The following is a 16,725-nucleotide window of genomic DNA, read 5'->3' on the forward strand; positions in this document are numbered from 1 at the left end:
CCGACCACAACACATCCACAATTGTACACCATCGAGTGGCTTCACCAAGGATGGGAACTTCGCGTGAGCCAGCAATGCTTCCTTCCATATATCATCAAGCCCTTCACGGATGAGGTATTATGTGACATTGCTCCCCTTGATGTTTGTGATGTATTATTAGGCCAACCATACTTATGGAAGCGACATTCTGTTTATGAGTCAAGGCCTTGTGCTGTTATTGTCACTTTGGGAAATAAGTTGTACAGGATACCAGAGGTAGCACCGTCCATTGCCATCTCTTTGGTTGTTGCAAAACAATGTAGTAAGCTCATTTCCAAAACTGGGAAATTTGTTTTCCTAATGATACGCCCTTAGGGAAAGAAGAAGACAGTGGCCACGACCTCCAGACAAGGCCCCTCTGCACAAAAACAACAGATGGACAAGGTCGTGGACGGGTACGAGGACATCTTCACCTCCCCCGCAAGGGTGCCTCTGCACTGTCTGGTCAAGCACTCCATCGCTCTGACCCCAGGTGCGCCGTTGCCTAATGGACCAATCTGTCGACGCTCAGTTCTGGAGAATGACGAGATCAAGAGGCAGATTCAGGAGTTGCTGCAGAAAGGCCACATCCGGCTGAGTTCATTGCCCTGTGGTAGCCTGATCGTGTTGGTACAGAAGAAGGATTGGACTTGGAGACTCTGTATTGACTATCAGGCGCTGAACAAGATCACTGTTTGGAATAGGTACCCGATCCCATGGATTGATGACCTTTTGGACCAACTGAAGGGGGCAAAATATTTTAGGAAGATTGACTTGAAGTCAGGATATCACCAGGTACCAATTGAATCTCCGATGTGTGGAAGACAACCTTCAAAACCAAGGAGGGCCTTTTCGAATGGTTGGTTATGCCTTTCGGTTTGACGAATGCTCCTGCAACCTTCATGATTCTGATGGATGACATCTTGCAGCGATTCACCAACTCATTTGTAGTGGTATACTTGGATGACATCCCGATCTTCAACTAGAGTTGCGAAGAGCACCTCCACCACATTCGACAGGTTCTCCAAACACTGCGGCAACACAAACTATGTGCCAATTTGGAGAAATGCACTCTTGGCATGACCCAGGTTCAGTATCTAGGATACATTATTGATGAATGGGGGTTGCATGTGGATCCAACCAAGATCGGAGTCATCCGGGATTGGCCAGCTCCAACCACTTTAACAGAGCTCCGCAACTTTCTGGGTCTTGCCAATTTTTACCGCAGGTTCGTGTTGGGATTCTCTCATATATCTTGGCCCTTGAGTCAAGTCACCAAGGGAGGAGCGAAAGAAAAATTATTTTGGTTTGAATCTCAACAGAAGACATTCACAGAGTTGAAACATCGCCTTTGCTCTGCACCAGTGCTCACATTACCAGACTTGCAACAACCATTTGAGATCGAGACAGATGCCTCTGACTATGCTATTGGGGCAGTCCTTACTCAACAGGGGCATCCAGTGGCATATCACAGTGAGACACTTTCAGACACAGTCCAAAAGTATCCCACTTATGACAAAGAGATGTATTCCATTATGCAGGTCTGCTGACAATGGAAGCATTACATTTTGGGGAAGGAAACGATCATCCACACAGACCATCGACCCTTGCAGTTCATACAGACGCAAGGGAAGTTGCAGAATGATCGCCATTAGAAGTGGTCCACATACCTGCAACAGTTCCATTTGAATATCAAGTATAAGAAGGGCAACACCAATAATGTTGCAGATTGCCTCAGCTGACCACTAATCATGGCGTTAACCATCGTGCTCAACTCTTGTGGGCACGAGACTTCTGATTGGCCACTTCTCTACAAAAGCTATCTAGAATTCGGCCACACATACCAGACGCTCTTGGAGGGTCAGCAAGTTCCAGATTTTCACCTCCATGATGCCCTATTTTGCCGCCTCGGACACCTTTGTGTTCCTTCAAGAGAGCCTGCCAAGATGATTTGGGAAGTACACTACAGTCGGCCAACCGGGCATTTCAGGGTCGAGAAAACGGTGGCCGTACTGCAGAAGTATTTTTATTGGCCGAATCTCCGACAGGATGTCAGGAATTACATCAGATCTTGCACTTTTTAGGCCATTGCCAAACCGGCCACCAAGAAGCAAGGCCTATATACTCCGCTGCCTACCCCTAATCGACCTTGGGAATCCATCTCCATGGATTACATGTCAGGCCTTCCTTCTACTAAGCATGGCAATGACTGTGCTTTTGTATTCGTCGGCAGATTCTCGAAGATGGCCATTATGGCAACCTGTAAGAAGAATATCACAGCGGAAACCACTGCTAAACTCTTCTTTGAACGAGTGTGGGTACACTTTGGGATCCCACAGTCTATCATTTCAGATCGGGACAACAGGTTCCTCAGTACATTTTGGTGCAGTCTCTGGTCGATGTTGGACACCAAGCTCACTAAGTCCACAACTTTCCATCCCCAAACTGATGGCCAGACAGAGGTCGTCAACATGATGATCGTACACATTCTACGGGTGTACAACTCAAAGCATCCACGCAGATGGGACGAGAGCCTCCACTATGTCCAACACAGCTATAACTGGGCTCTCCAAAACTCGACTGGCCACAACCCTTTTCAGGTGGGCTTGGGATTCCAGCCACTATGTCCGATTGATGTGGCCATGCCATTTGCAACTACTCATGCAAATTCGGCTCATGTCTAGTCTGAAACCGATAAGGCAAACAACTTCATTGAGCACATACAACATATCTGCCAGCAGGCCCACGACATTCTGGAGAAATCAAATGCCAAGTACAAGCAGCGACATGATCAACATCGAGTGCCACACAAGTTTCAGGTGGGTGACAAAGTTTGGTTGCATTTGCAAAAAGAATGCCTTACTGGAGCCTCTCAGAAACTCAAACCACTCCGATATGGTTCTTACACCATTACCAAGGCGGTGGGAGACAATGCATTTGAGCTTAGCATTCCCCTAGTCCTTGGCCTGCACCCAATGTTCAATGTGGATTTCCTTCGACCATATTTCCCACCATTGTTAGACACTTCAGACATTGCAGAACAACTCACACCTATAGAGTTAAATCCAGATTGCATGGAACTAGCCACAACTGATCGGATAATGGACACGCAGATCAAGAACACCCGATAACAAAGGATCCAGCTATATCGAGTTGTCAATGCAGGCCAACTCCTTCACCAGGGCAAGTTGCTCACCAGTGACCAAGTTCAGCAGAAGTTTCTTCCTCTCATGGAGGAACTCAACGCAATGGGGGCCATTGCTTCCTAAGGGGGGAGGAACTATTCAGGTGGATATTGGTGGCCACCTACCTATTCCACTTGGACCCCCAACATTGTCTCTTTCAGTTTTTCGATTTCCTTAATTGTAGCACAATTTACTATTTTTGGCAGTTTTTCGGGTCGTGAACTTCCGAAGCTGTTTTGAGGCCCTTAACGACATTTTTAGGGAAAACGAAGAGACCGAAAACGTCCCAAATTGGCTTGTTGATTTGTTTTTGGCCTTCTCTTCAAGATCTTCGAAACGAGGTATTATGATGGCCAAATGGAGATCGTATGCCAAAGTTACGACCCTGGGAAGTTGATGTACCAATTTACCCAAATGGGGCCCACAGTTTTGGTGCTTCGTCTCCTAGGGTTAGGTTTTTGTATGTTTAGGGCTTTCCATTGTTTCTCAATAATAAATAGGCTTTTGAGCCTCATTGTAACACAGTTCGGAGGCATGTAGCCGCCACATCTCTTCTCAGAGATAAGCTACCATCGCCCGAGCTAGAATTATTTCCATTATGTTTGTAAGCATATTTCAATATTTGATATTAATGAAATGAAGTGTTATTTCTACTACATCTTTGTATTTATGGTTATATCTGTAATTTGTTGCATTCCTTTTTAAATCCTGATCAAAAAATGCTTTGAAAATGATGGCCAAACATATGTAATAAACATAATAACTCCAAATACAATAATCATTATTATCATAATAAATATAATAATTAGGTTAATGGAAAGTCAAGGGTCACACATCCCTTCTCGTGACTAGTCAATGCATATAAGTATATTGTCAAGAGGCTGATTGTAACATTATCGTTTCTTTATCAATTATTTATTAATCAATATATCTTATATACATGTAGAAATATTCCTGCAATCTTGTGTTAAGTAGGTTTGTTTATACAATATAGTATTGGAGCCAACTCTTAGCCAAACTCATGGGTTAAAATTCATTGCCACCCACTATTGAAATTTGTATACCCTTAATTATAGTTTTATGTGGCAACAAATTTTCTCTCTTCTACAGCCTGTAAATGCATCTGTTCATTGTCCTAAGAAGTCCATATAACCAGATTCATCTGTAAGATCCAATTAAGTTGACAATTACCCATCTCCCTTACAAGATGTTGTACATTGCTCGTTGTAATCTGTGCCACGTTTTGTCATACACATTTGCTTTTGCACCAAATCATCGTTGCACCCTCCAATTCTCGATTTCATATTAAATTGTCATATGCCTTTTCATATAGACACATCCTCCCCAAGTCATTCTTAATTTTATTTTTTATGTTTTGAATTGGAGAATCTTATGCATTCAGTTTGGTTTGTAAAGTTAATTTATAAGAATTTAAATTCAAAACCTTATATACATTGTATATAACATAAATTTTGCAAAGAAAAAGTACAACACCAAAATGGGTAATAATAACAAATCGCACATAGATTTTAATCATTATAAAGATGAAGCTAATATTGCTGTGATATTCCCACCTAGCAGTATTGCTAAGAGGAAATATCAATTTTGCCAATTTTGTCTTCTTTGGAATTTACACTTAAGAAAAGCAATGTTCGATGGGGTCGCGTCGCCCCACCTTTCCTAACTACCTCGCGCTCTTGGGACTTGGGGTCGAGAGGGGGACGTTTCCCCATGGTCCCAAAAAATAGGGTACGCAAGGAAACTTGAAAGGGGTCGTTTCCTCCAATTGGGGTCCTTTCCTAGGTGAAAGGGGTCTTAAGGGGTCTTGAGCGGTCTTGAGGGTTTCTTTTCCCTAGAAAAAATTCGCAATTTTTTTTATGAAACAAAAAAATCGTACTTTTTAATATTTGTTGACCGACCGTGAAGGGTTTACATTATGGCCATTTCACATTTCATTTTCTGTTTGCTCCTTCGTTGAACTGAACACTGCCGCCATCGCCAAGCAGCCTTTTGTCTGCTCCTTTGTTGAATGGAACATTGCCACTCATGTATCAGACTTGGCTTTTATATTGTTCAGTAAGTTAGTAGACAAGTAGTTACAATGTACAGTTACAAAATTACATGTAGGATGTATGATTATAACTACTATCAGACTTGACTTTTATATTATTCAATATTCATAGTTCATAGTTGGAAGTGGAACATCAATATGGTTTAAAGTATAATTTTATAATTTATTTTCATTGTGCATTGTTAGTAAATCAGTAGACTAGTAGTTACATTGTACAATTACAAAATTACATGTATGATGTATGATTATAACTTATATGATAATGATATCAATGATCATGCTTTTCGTTTTAAATTTGTTTCATTTATATGATTCATCGATTTATATTTTATATTTATAAGTTTTTAAGACCCTGATGTCTCCCCAAGTTTCCTAAAAATTTGGTGGGGAGCTTTTGCATAGGCCGCTCCTGCGTATCCTCGCTCTCTCACCTCCTCATCCCCAAAACTTGGTGGAACATGTTAGGGTCCTATAATAATAGGATTCATAATTTTGAATTGACTATGGTTAAGTCTTGTAATATTGTACATACCTTTGCTTTTTGCAAATGTTTTCCATATTAAAATTAAAAAATGTGAAGAGGGTATGTCCTAAAAGAAATATCAAAGGACAAAAAGAATAAGAAAAGATAAAAAACAAATGAAAAAATATGAACCCCAAACAAAAACAGATCATGAAAGTGTGCAAGTCCAAGTGCCACTACTCTTTACTTTACTGTCTAAAATAATGGTTGTGTGCAACTTGTCATACATGCCACAACCCATGATAGTCAAACTGTTTAATCTTGACTACTTCATGCTTTAAATTTCCTATTTATAGTTAGAGAATAAAGATCTGGCCAAACTATTTAATCTTGGCAGATCAATAGATAGGTAGAGAAATAAAATGTGCTCATAAGCTTAATCTGAGCCATTGGAAGATATAAGGTTAGAAGTAGATAGTTTACTTTTCAAAAGAAAAAGGAAAGGAAAGGGTCTGCTAGCTTAAATGCACCCAACAAAGTGAAGAAAAAATGTTAGGGTAAGTAGAAGAAAGGTTGTAGAAAGTACAAAGTTGATTGAAGCATAAGAACATCTATCATGTTTAATCGTATGTTTCAGTGTGCAGGAGTAGTTTTGAAAGTAAAAGGATGTTCACAAGTACATTTGGCTAACTTCTCCTCATTCCATTTCACCCCCACTAAATACTTACTAATTTCCCATTTTACCCCTTCATTTCTTATGAAGACACCTTTTCCCTTCATTTTCAACCTTGCCCCTTGGTTTCTCACATTCCCTAGCAAATTACCTTCCAAATTCATTCCCCTACCCAAAAACCTTTTTTTCCCTAGTGTGAAAACCCTTTTCCCCTTTGAAAAAAGTCACTTTCCACTTGATTAATTTCTCAAAAAACCACCAAAAAACCCATAAAACCTTTATCCTTAGTTTTATCCCCCCCCCGCATTATTAATAAACCCCACAATTGACCATTTTCTCGACTAAACTTGTCTAACGTGCCACTCTGGTGCGGTAAACTAATCCCTCTACATAAACCCCAATCATTATATTTTTAATTCCGCCATTACTCATAAATCGATTACAAATCAATTGTAATTACCCCTGGGCCCCGCTAATTTCTGCCCTGATTTTCCACCGTGCAACTTCACCGCGCGACAGCTGTCCGATCTGCCACCCCTAGATCTGACGGTGCGCATCTGTATCGTGTCCATTCACATCCCGAACTTTACCCGCCTGAGAGCGCGCGATATGAGCGATTTTGCTCGACCCCTTTTGGCTATGTGGCAGCGTCGTGTGAACTCGTGTGCTCTCGGGAAAATACCGACCGATGGCCAAAAGCGGTGCGATGGCCCCTTAACCCGCCTTCCTGCGTAAGAGAAAACCGTCACTATTCATAATGAATTTGCTCACCATTTTCTAACCAATGCTGGTTAAAAGGCGAAAGACGCCCATTTTCACCCTTTTTTGCTGATTTGCTTTGTGAAAGCTTCCTAAACTTTTGTGCGCCACCTTGAGCTTCTCCAACTAGATTTGAGCATCCACTGCCTCTCGAACACACTCTAGAAGCCCAATTTAGCCCTCTAGTGCACCACTGAAGCCACAATACCCCCTGTAGCTGCCATTCACACCAGTTTGCAGTCTGAACCTCAAATTCTAGTTATTGGATAACAAACTAGAAACGACCATCTCAGTTTAAAATCGCACAGTGAATTTAGGAAATAATTAATTGAATTTAATTTATTTCCCCTAAATTGAGAATATTTCCCCCCTGAATATCCAAACCCCTATCCTGCAAACTGCCATTAACCTATCACTACCCCTGAGTTTTCAAAACATCACTGCTTCAGCCTGTATAAGCATGATTCCCACATTTATCCTAAAGATGGCTGCGTAGACCTCCCTAGATGTCAGACCTGTGTCAACCCCTCACCTGGACATTGACCATTTGGCCCTAGCAGACAGGGATTTCCAAATTAAAGACACTGCTACTCCAGGCCACCTTCTGAAAATCCACTGCTGGAGTAAGGATAGGTTTCTAAACCATGTAGATGACATTCACCTTTGGGAATCCAATTTGCCCAAGTATACATTCCCAGAAGTTCACCCATTCCCAGACATTGTACATTTTTGTCATGCCTGCTATTTCCCAAGCCAAAGGGCTATTGTGGCACCAAACCATGAGTTACTATTCACCATTACTGCTGAATCCATCAACTAGATGCTACAAATCCAACCTAGCCCTAATCAGACCCCTTTGTCCATTGGAAATCTGTTGGACCTGTACATCACACTAGACCCAGTCAAAATCAAACAAATTTTCCAGAATTTCATCATTGAGGAACGCCATACTCCTACAGACACTCCACCCTATGCTGCCACTATTTTTTCAGAGAGGCGCATAATCACCATTCTCTCATGCATCCTAGGATACACATCAGATGAGCATGTGGATGAGGTCATCATGGCCTTCCTGTCCATTTTCACTCCAGGCAAGCCTCCTGCTATTATATATGATTATGCTCAGTTCATTGCAGACAGAATGCATGAACAATTCACCAGATTGCCCACTGAAAGAGTTTTCAAATACTCTTCAGTGTTGTTCTATATGTTTTTGTATTACCAGACATGCAAGTTCCCTGTGAAGATCCATAAATTGGACACCAAGGGAAAGGAGAGATCAGTCATCTACTGGACACCCTTGGTCCAGAAGTTTTCCACAACATTCACCTACAAAGACTTCATAGACTTTTGTGTACCCAGTCATGAACATGCTGACTTCTAAGACTCGGCCTAGAATCAGCCCATAGATTAAGAGAGTACTGCAATTGGCCAAGAACAACAAGGTGGGAGATTGGTACTTGTACCAAAACCACACTGAGATCAGAATTTATGGCTGTGAGCTAGCCCCCTATAAGTTGCCCAAATACCTCCCTATGAGGATATTTGCTCTTGAATACTTCAGACAAATCATCAACTCTGATGAGGTCCACTTCCTAGCTTATAGGAAGAAAACCTAGTTCAAAGTGAAAAACCAAATGGGCCCATTCATTTGCAACAACAGAGAGGCTGGACCAGAGGCCAACAGGTTACTTCAACAAATGAAATTCAAAAACAGTTTCATGTGGCACTATGACCCTCATGGGGTCATAAACAAGCTTAGACTCAGGGTCAAGTTGGGAGCATACGTCCATCACCCAAGACTTGACATTGAACAGTTTGCTAACCACGATGAGTGGGTGGAGAACACCTTGATTGATATGGACAACACTGTTGTGGATGTAGAGAACACACTCATTGATCTTGGAAGACAATTTGATCACAACTCTTTTCTGCAGGTTCCAGAACAAGGGGAGCCAATGAACATTCCTCCTGTCATACAGACCCCAACAAATGAAGAAAAGAATCCTAAGAGGAACAGGGAGAAGGCATTTAGCTCTGCCATGGAGACTACTGATGAGCTGTTTGAGCCAAACAAGAGGGCCAAGTTGAATCTTGTCTTTGAACAGGAGGAGAACATTGCTTCAGAGGAAATAACTGACACTGAGGCAATGGGGCAGAGAAGTGAAAAAACAACTGCATCAGGGGAAACACAGCAGCCATCAACCTCCAACACACAGATGATAGAGAAACAACAGAATATGGAGGTTTCTTCCTATGTTAGGCCAGCTGACAAGGAAAAGGATATCAAAGATAGATTCAAAGAGATAAAGATGAGGAATGAAAAATTGAAGGCAGAGACATATGCCCAATACCTCAAGCTTACACTGCCAAACCAGACCAGACTGATGTCAACCTTTGACATCAAAGCACGAAAAATGACCTCAGCAGTACAAGAAGACAAATTTTGAGGTGTTGGCCAGGGATGTTCATCCCATTAATCAGATAGAGTTCCACAAGCAGGCTGGAGAAATGATTTACTCCACCCTCACAGAAAAGGCCATGGATGCCTTTAAGCTGAAAGATTCATTGGATAATGTGACAACCCAATTCAAGCTGGAGAAGGCCTCCTCACAGGCCAAAGACACCAGGATAAAATCCTTGGAGGACTTGATCATTGAACTAGGCCATGACCCAAGTGATGTTAAGGCCACAGAGAAATTAATCAAGAAGAAGAATGAGGACATAACAACCCTCAAGAAACAGCTTAAGCTGCCTCATTTACAACACCCACAGACAAAGGAAGTCTTGGAAAGCCAGACCAATCATGAGGAAATGATGGATGAGGAAATGATGGACTTAGTGCTGCAGCTGAATGACTAGTTAAAGGAGATGGAGAAAGAACTAGATAGCTTGATGCAACTCAATCAAGCTAGTCTGGATAATGCTCCTGCAACTGTCATTCCAATAATGACCACAACTGTACCTTCTACATTGGCAGCATCCTTAGCTCCTACTGCTCCAATGGCCATTGCACTACGGGCTATTACATCAACAACAACAGGCTCCACATGGGATGAGGCAAACAGGTTGGTCAAAGCAATGGAAGAAATGTCGATTCAAACCAATGAGATGAACAAACTTAAGAAGAAAGTCACCAACCTAGAAATAGACTACAAATTGGCCCAAATCATGCACAAAGAAGAACAACAGAAGGCCACACGGATGAGTGAAAGAATCAAAAGCCTGGAGAAAGAATTGACACTAGGTGAGCCTCTAGGTCAGGCTAAGCAACAACTGTGGGCCAATATCATTGACTCTGTCAATGATTTTTGGCCATCCATTCAGGTTATTTTTGAACAGATTGATTTGATAAAGCAGGCTACAAAAGCCATTCAGAAAATCAAATAAGAACTTGGAGATATGCAAAAGGAGGCAACAAGAATCATCCACTTTCTCAACTCCAAGAACATGTATGAGCTGCAAGAACTTGAGATACTTGACAAGACAGGTACAATTTTGGATGTCAAAAAAGTCCTCACTAAGAGGAATTTGATGTTGAACTTAGAAGATAAGTGTTAAACCATGCAACTAGCCGTTGACAGGTTCATGGTTAAGTTCAAACTTTTGAAGCAAAAGGGATTACCTAATCCCTTAGTTATAAATGATAAGCTAATGACATAGGAAGATTACAATAAGAAGATCAGGGAAGTGGCTAGAGATCAGGTAAACACTTCATCCATGAAGGGCATACCAACAGGCAAAGTATTGTACCAAACATTTGAAAACTTGTTTTACCTCCAACATGAAGTAAAACACCTTTTTAATAATAAGCCAACTTTTGCCAAGTATATAGAGGCAGATGAGATATACTGAAAAATGCTCAATATCCAATTACCAAATGAGGAAAGATGGGAAAAACTGAATGATTTACTGTAGTAAAATACACAGTAAAAAGTAAAAGAGCATAGTAAAAGGATATTGATAGGTCAACAAGGGTAAAGTGTATTAGATGAAAGAGTATCAGATGAAAGGTTAAAGTAAAACAGAACATCCAACGTGAAGACCAAACAACCAACCACTGAAAAGGGCAAAAGATCAAAGAGCAAAACCAACAGAACCTAAATAACAGGGACAATAAGTAGCAGTTCAATAGCCGTCTCTATCTTCTTGCATGAAGATATTTCTTTTTCCTAGATTAGTTCTCAGTGCAGTTTGAGATATTTTGTAATTCTTTTTTGTATAAATACTTCATAATTCGAAGTATTAGGGTGGATTATTATACATTTGTAGATTTATTTTGATCTTAAAACCTAAGGGTGATTGTACCACTTTCAAGTCAAAAGACTAGAGCAAGTAATAAAAGCTTTTCACTACAGGATTCATGAGATGAGCCATTTGCAGTGATGTATCTTCTTTGTTTGATTTTGTTACCTTATTATCTGTTTCATAATCTTAGATGTGTTCTAAATTTGAATGAATTAACTGGAGATATCACTCAGAATTTGTTTAAGTACACTTTGTTTTGCACAGTTAGTCATTTACATGTTTTCTTCTGATACCTGAATTTGAGAACCCTTGATTGCTCTCCCATCACGGTTGACTTTTTTTCATTCCTTCCAGAGTCCGGCCTGGGGAACCCTTAATTGCTCCATGGATCCAATTTGAAACCATTTCACCATTTAGCCTTTGAGATCTGCAGTAACTCATCTATCTTCCCCTGTAGACGCTGTTTTTAGAACTGAATCCAGTCTTGTTTGTCTGACATTCGACCCCATAGCCCAATGGTAAAAGCAAACCTCTGTTCATCTAAATAAAGTGATCCCACCACCCAAATTCAAACCAAAAACCAAGTGCAAACAAAAGCTAGCCTAAAATCATCTTAACTAAAACAAAGTTAAATTATAAAGGGAGAGCCCTCTCTGAACATCAGGAAGGCTAGGTCCTGATCTCCAGAAGTGGTTTGTGGTTAGCTTTGACTTTTCTTCCTTCTTTAACTTCGAAAGAAATATCAGAATGATAATAGAACATTGAAGAAAAGTGGGTTATGGGCCATTTGAGTTTTGAGAGCTAAGGGAAGGCCCAACCTAGGAGAAGAGGAAGAAAATCGAAATGTTGGTGGAAGGTGGGGACCACTTGCGGAGAAATACAACCCCCCTTACAAATACACACTTCTTGGAGGGAAAACATTAGGGAGTTCGATGGCTGGGCCCCACATGGGCAATTGGGAGGCACAATGGCAAAAAGAAGAGTAGGCACTCATTTTGGGAATTCTGGATCATTTGAGCATTCAACTTGACTAGCACGCATAAGCTGGAGATCAATTCTGCATGTGCTGTTGAGCACAAGAGATTTTCAGGCGAGTATCTCACCCCTTGCTTCAGTGGACTTCGAGTGCCAACCATAGGAGGGAATTCCATCACTTTCAGATCAATTCGGGTCCAGGGAGCATTGCAGTGGGAGTGTGGAGGAGTTTCAGCAATGATTGGACAACCCTTTTTCATGCCACATGTGGGACTCAAGGAGAGAAAGAATTTTGGGCTGAGATTTGTGGGAGAGTTTGGGAAGGAGTTTTGCTGAAGATTTTAGCCATTTTGGGGACACTTAGTAAAATAATTTATAGGTGGGATGAAATACTAGCAGCTGGAGGAGCTAGGGCAAATTGGGCCAAAATTCTGAGGTTAACATTTGGCCAATTCCTTCGTGTGTTTTTGTGGGTTATTGGAGGAGAGCTTGGGGTTAATTTCTCGGAATTTTTTGAGCACTGGGGGAGGCCCTAAAAACCATTTCTTGTAGCCAACAGTTCAGTTTTTTGGGGAGATCAGTGCAGACCCATAGAGAGATCAATGAACAACTTTTCAGGAACTAGTCTTCATCACTTGGCTTTGTTGCACACTTTCCAAACACTAGATTGTAACCCCATGATTTTATAATAAAATGGCTCAGAACAACGCAATTTTTGACTCAATATATGGTGTCTGATTTGTATGTATATTTTATTTTGTGTTCTTGCTATGTTTGCTTTGTTTATCGTTGTATATTTCCGTTAGGAATATTATAATTGCCATGAAAATTATGGACAAGATTGAGAAGTCAAAAAAGGAATTAGTGTATAAATTTGACAAATTAATAGAAAATACACCAAAAGTATTGAGTGATAGAATTTACAAGTCAATAGAGGGGTCTACAAGTCGATGGATGGAAGTAATAAAGGTAATTATTCATTGCAGATGTGATAGGAGATGGATTCTGGGACATTTATGTGAAGACAACTTACTACACTATTCTAAAATAGTGGTTGAAAATGAAGTAGGAACGTTGACCGTAGTGAGCAGAATCACTATCAGATACAATTCATAATTCAACAAAGACAAAGAATAAAGTATAACTAAAGCATATAGATAAAGGACTGATCTACTAAATGAAAGATTAGATCAGTTGACAATATTATCCTTAACTTACAAAATCTGCCATTAAGGCCAAATTCATCCAGTATGAATTAGGAAGGGATTTAGGGTACAAGCAGTTGGTCTAATAAAATCCAAATGGAAATACTTAACATTGATAATGAAGTAGTACCAAAAAATATGAGTAGACTCAATCTGAGGCAACAAAGAAAATAAAAATGAAGATGGGATCCGCGAAAATGAAACTATTGCACAAAAAGACCAAATACATGTACTAACAAAATATACTATGCCTCATATTTTGAAGGCTAATAAGATCCGGGTTCCAAGAAAAGAGGAAAAACCCTACAATTTCACTGGCAACCAAGAGGCGGAAATTACAATACAAAACACTAAAGCTCAAAGGAAACATAAAAAATAGAAACATAACAATTCTTGTAGATTTTGGTAGTACTCACAATTTTGCTAAACAACTAATTCTCAATATGTGCACCACCAAGGACCTCATAGTTTATAGTCATTGATGGAGAAAAGGGTCAAGCAAGTGGGAGGGTGTCATAAAGTCTCAAATTAAATACAAGATTTGGAATTAGAAACAAAAATCTATGATCAACTACTTGACGCGATGGGTATGGTGCTAGGTGTTGAATGGTTGATGTTGTTGAGCGCTTATACCACCGGCCCAGAAGAACAAAACATGGATTTCATTCACAATGATTGAATTTATAAATTATATGGGATTGGAGGTTCCCATCACAACAAAATTAAATTACACATAATGAAAAATGGACGGGAAATATGGAGGAACATACGACAACAAAAGCAAACAAATTATGTTACCATGGAGCAACAAGGTTTCATACTAAACAATTGGGTCAAAAGTCTTCAAAATATGATGCATAAACTACATAGGAATGATGCTGGCGATCAAATCAGGTCCAAGTCAAACCTTTATAACAAGATAAGGACAAAACTAATCTTGCCAAGCAAACATGCTTGATTACCAAGGATCTTATTTATTATGCTTTGAGGATAAACAATTATTTAGGAGGGTAAAATTGTAATAAACATAACAATATTAAATATAATACTAGTAATCATCAACATCATCATCATACTAAGTATAATATTTAAGTTAATGGAAAGTGAAGGGTCACACTCCTTGTCATCATGTGACCAATAAATGCATATAAGTATATTGTGACAAGGTTCGTCGTAACTTTATTAATTCATTATAACCATTTATTACTCAATATATCTTATATACTTTCAGCCTCATGATAAACATTTTCTCTTATCTCAACATACACTTCACCTCTGAAGGCTCTTCTGCAAGAGACCCGTCATCCTTGTACTAGCAAAGCACTATATCTGGAACCACCTTAATCTTTAAAAAGTCTAGGAAGAATTTGGAGTCTTTATCCCCATCTTGAATGAATTACAAGTGGTAACATACTTGAGCACATTGACCATTGTAGTCTTATCCTTGGCAAACATCTATCTCTAGCTATATAGTTTGGTCATTGGGTTTTTTGGAAATGACTTGATCGTTTTGTCACTAACAGTTTGTTCTTTTAATTGAAAGAGTCTATTATTCTTTAATGAGATATGGAAAAATTAAAACAATGCAACTATTTCGAAATCTTCCAAAGTTTATATAATTTGAATTGAAGTCAATATATAGTAATTAGCCATTAGATTTTGGGTATCTCTTTGATTATACTTGCTCCAATGGTCTATCCTAATATGCATTATGTTTGTAGCTTATTACTATTGTGTATTAAATTTTGAATATCACCTACCCCATTGTAAATATTTCATAAATGACTTAGTCAAAGATACCATCCAAGAAATCCTTAGGAATCTTAATTTAGGAGAAATTACGAATTCACATTGGGAAACTCAATTAATCCCAGGCAATAACATCTTAAATGGGTCCACAAAGAATTACAACTGCCTTAATTGCACAAATACCTTCATTATTGGGCCCCTTTGTGCCATTGTGGATTGAGATGTCATTCCATTAAGTTGTTGTGACATGGCTTTTGGTGAACCCTACCAATTTAATACAAGCTATGTTGCACGAATTCGCGAACCTAGGGGTGGGGTTCTTGAACCCGTCCCAGAGTCTCGTCCCCAAGTACCGGGTTCGGGGACGGGTTATTCTAAAATGCACCCAAAAGAACCGGGTTCTCCGAGTAAGCACTGGGTTCTTCGCAACCAAACTTTGGGTTCTTTTGTCTAATTGGGTGCGCCAAACCTTGACAAGGGGTGCATGGAACCCCAAAATCGGGAATGTTAAGGTCAATTTTTTTTACTGCTTTTGTTGTAATTCTTTTCAAGCTCGGCCTTTTTACTTCTCTTTTTGCCATTTTGACCTAGAGATGGCCACTGTGGATTCATTGTGTAGGGCGAATGTCATTACAATTGTAGCTATGTCGCTGGAGAGCATGCTGACTGAAGATCTAAGTGATGCTGATGACATGGATGTTGATGACATGGCTTGAGGAAGCCATTGTTCAATATTTTGAAATTTCCTAGTTCATGTTTGGAGATGCCTTAAGGAAAATTTTGATGTAGTATGACAATGGACGTATATCACGACATTTGACGTTATTAACTTATGTTACTTTATTTTATTAACTAAAGTGCATCTTAACTACATTTCTCTAATATTTTACATCCATTTTTCCAGGTTTTCTTAGTTTAGGATGCCGTTAGAATTAGTGCCAGTTACAGAGAAATGTGAACTGGACTTATTCACGTTAGCTGTGTTGACCTCTGGTGTTATTAGATGTGCTTCAGATTGATTGGCATTTCCATGCATTTTAATAGCTTTTGTTCCTCAGTTTGTGTGTGATTAGATCAGTCAAAGATAGATGCATCTGATTCTGTCATGGTGAGAGAGTTCTTCTAGATCCATTGCATATGTTTTTAAATCGATGCTTCAGACCAAGCTACCATGGTCCATCATTAGGATGAATCAAAAGACATGCTGCAGAATATATGCTTTGTGATAATAATTATCTCACTGATCATGAAGGAATAAGGATACATGCTGGTGATTTATAACTTATAATAAATGAAATATCATTGTTTTTTGATTAGTTGGAAGGCAAATGTCCATTGTTACTTGGCCAGTGGGAAAAATAACTATCCTGCATGGGGAA

At 39.7% G+C, this 16,725-nt stretch overlaps 1 protein-coding gene across 1 annotated transcript in view; it reads left to right on the forward strand.

Annotated features, from left to right (window-relative positions):
- Positions 1–16,725, forward strand: part of LOC149167945 (protein ALWAYS EARLY 3-like) — a 112,715-nt gene that overhangs the window by 33,192 nt on the left and 62,798 nt on the right. The gene's annotated exons all lie outside the window — the stretch shown is intronic.

The sequence above is a fragment of the Pinus tabuliformis genome, chromosome 5_1, assembly GCF_031772625.1.
Source record: "Pinus tabuliformis cultivar Carrire ecotype Pingquan chromosome 5_1, CPIR1, whole genome shotgun sequence".
Classification (NCBI taxonomy): domain Eukaryota; kingdom Viridiplantae; phylum Streptophyta; class Pinopsida; order Pinales; family Pinaceae; genus Pinus; species Pinus tabuliformis.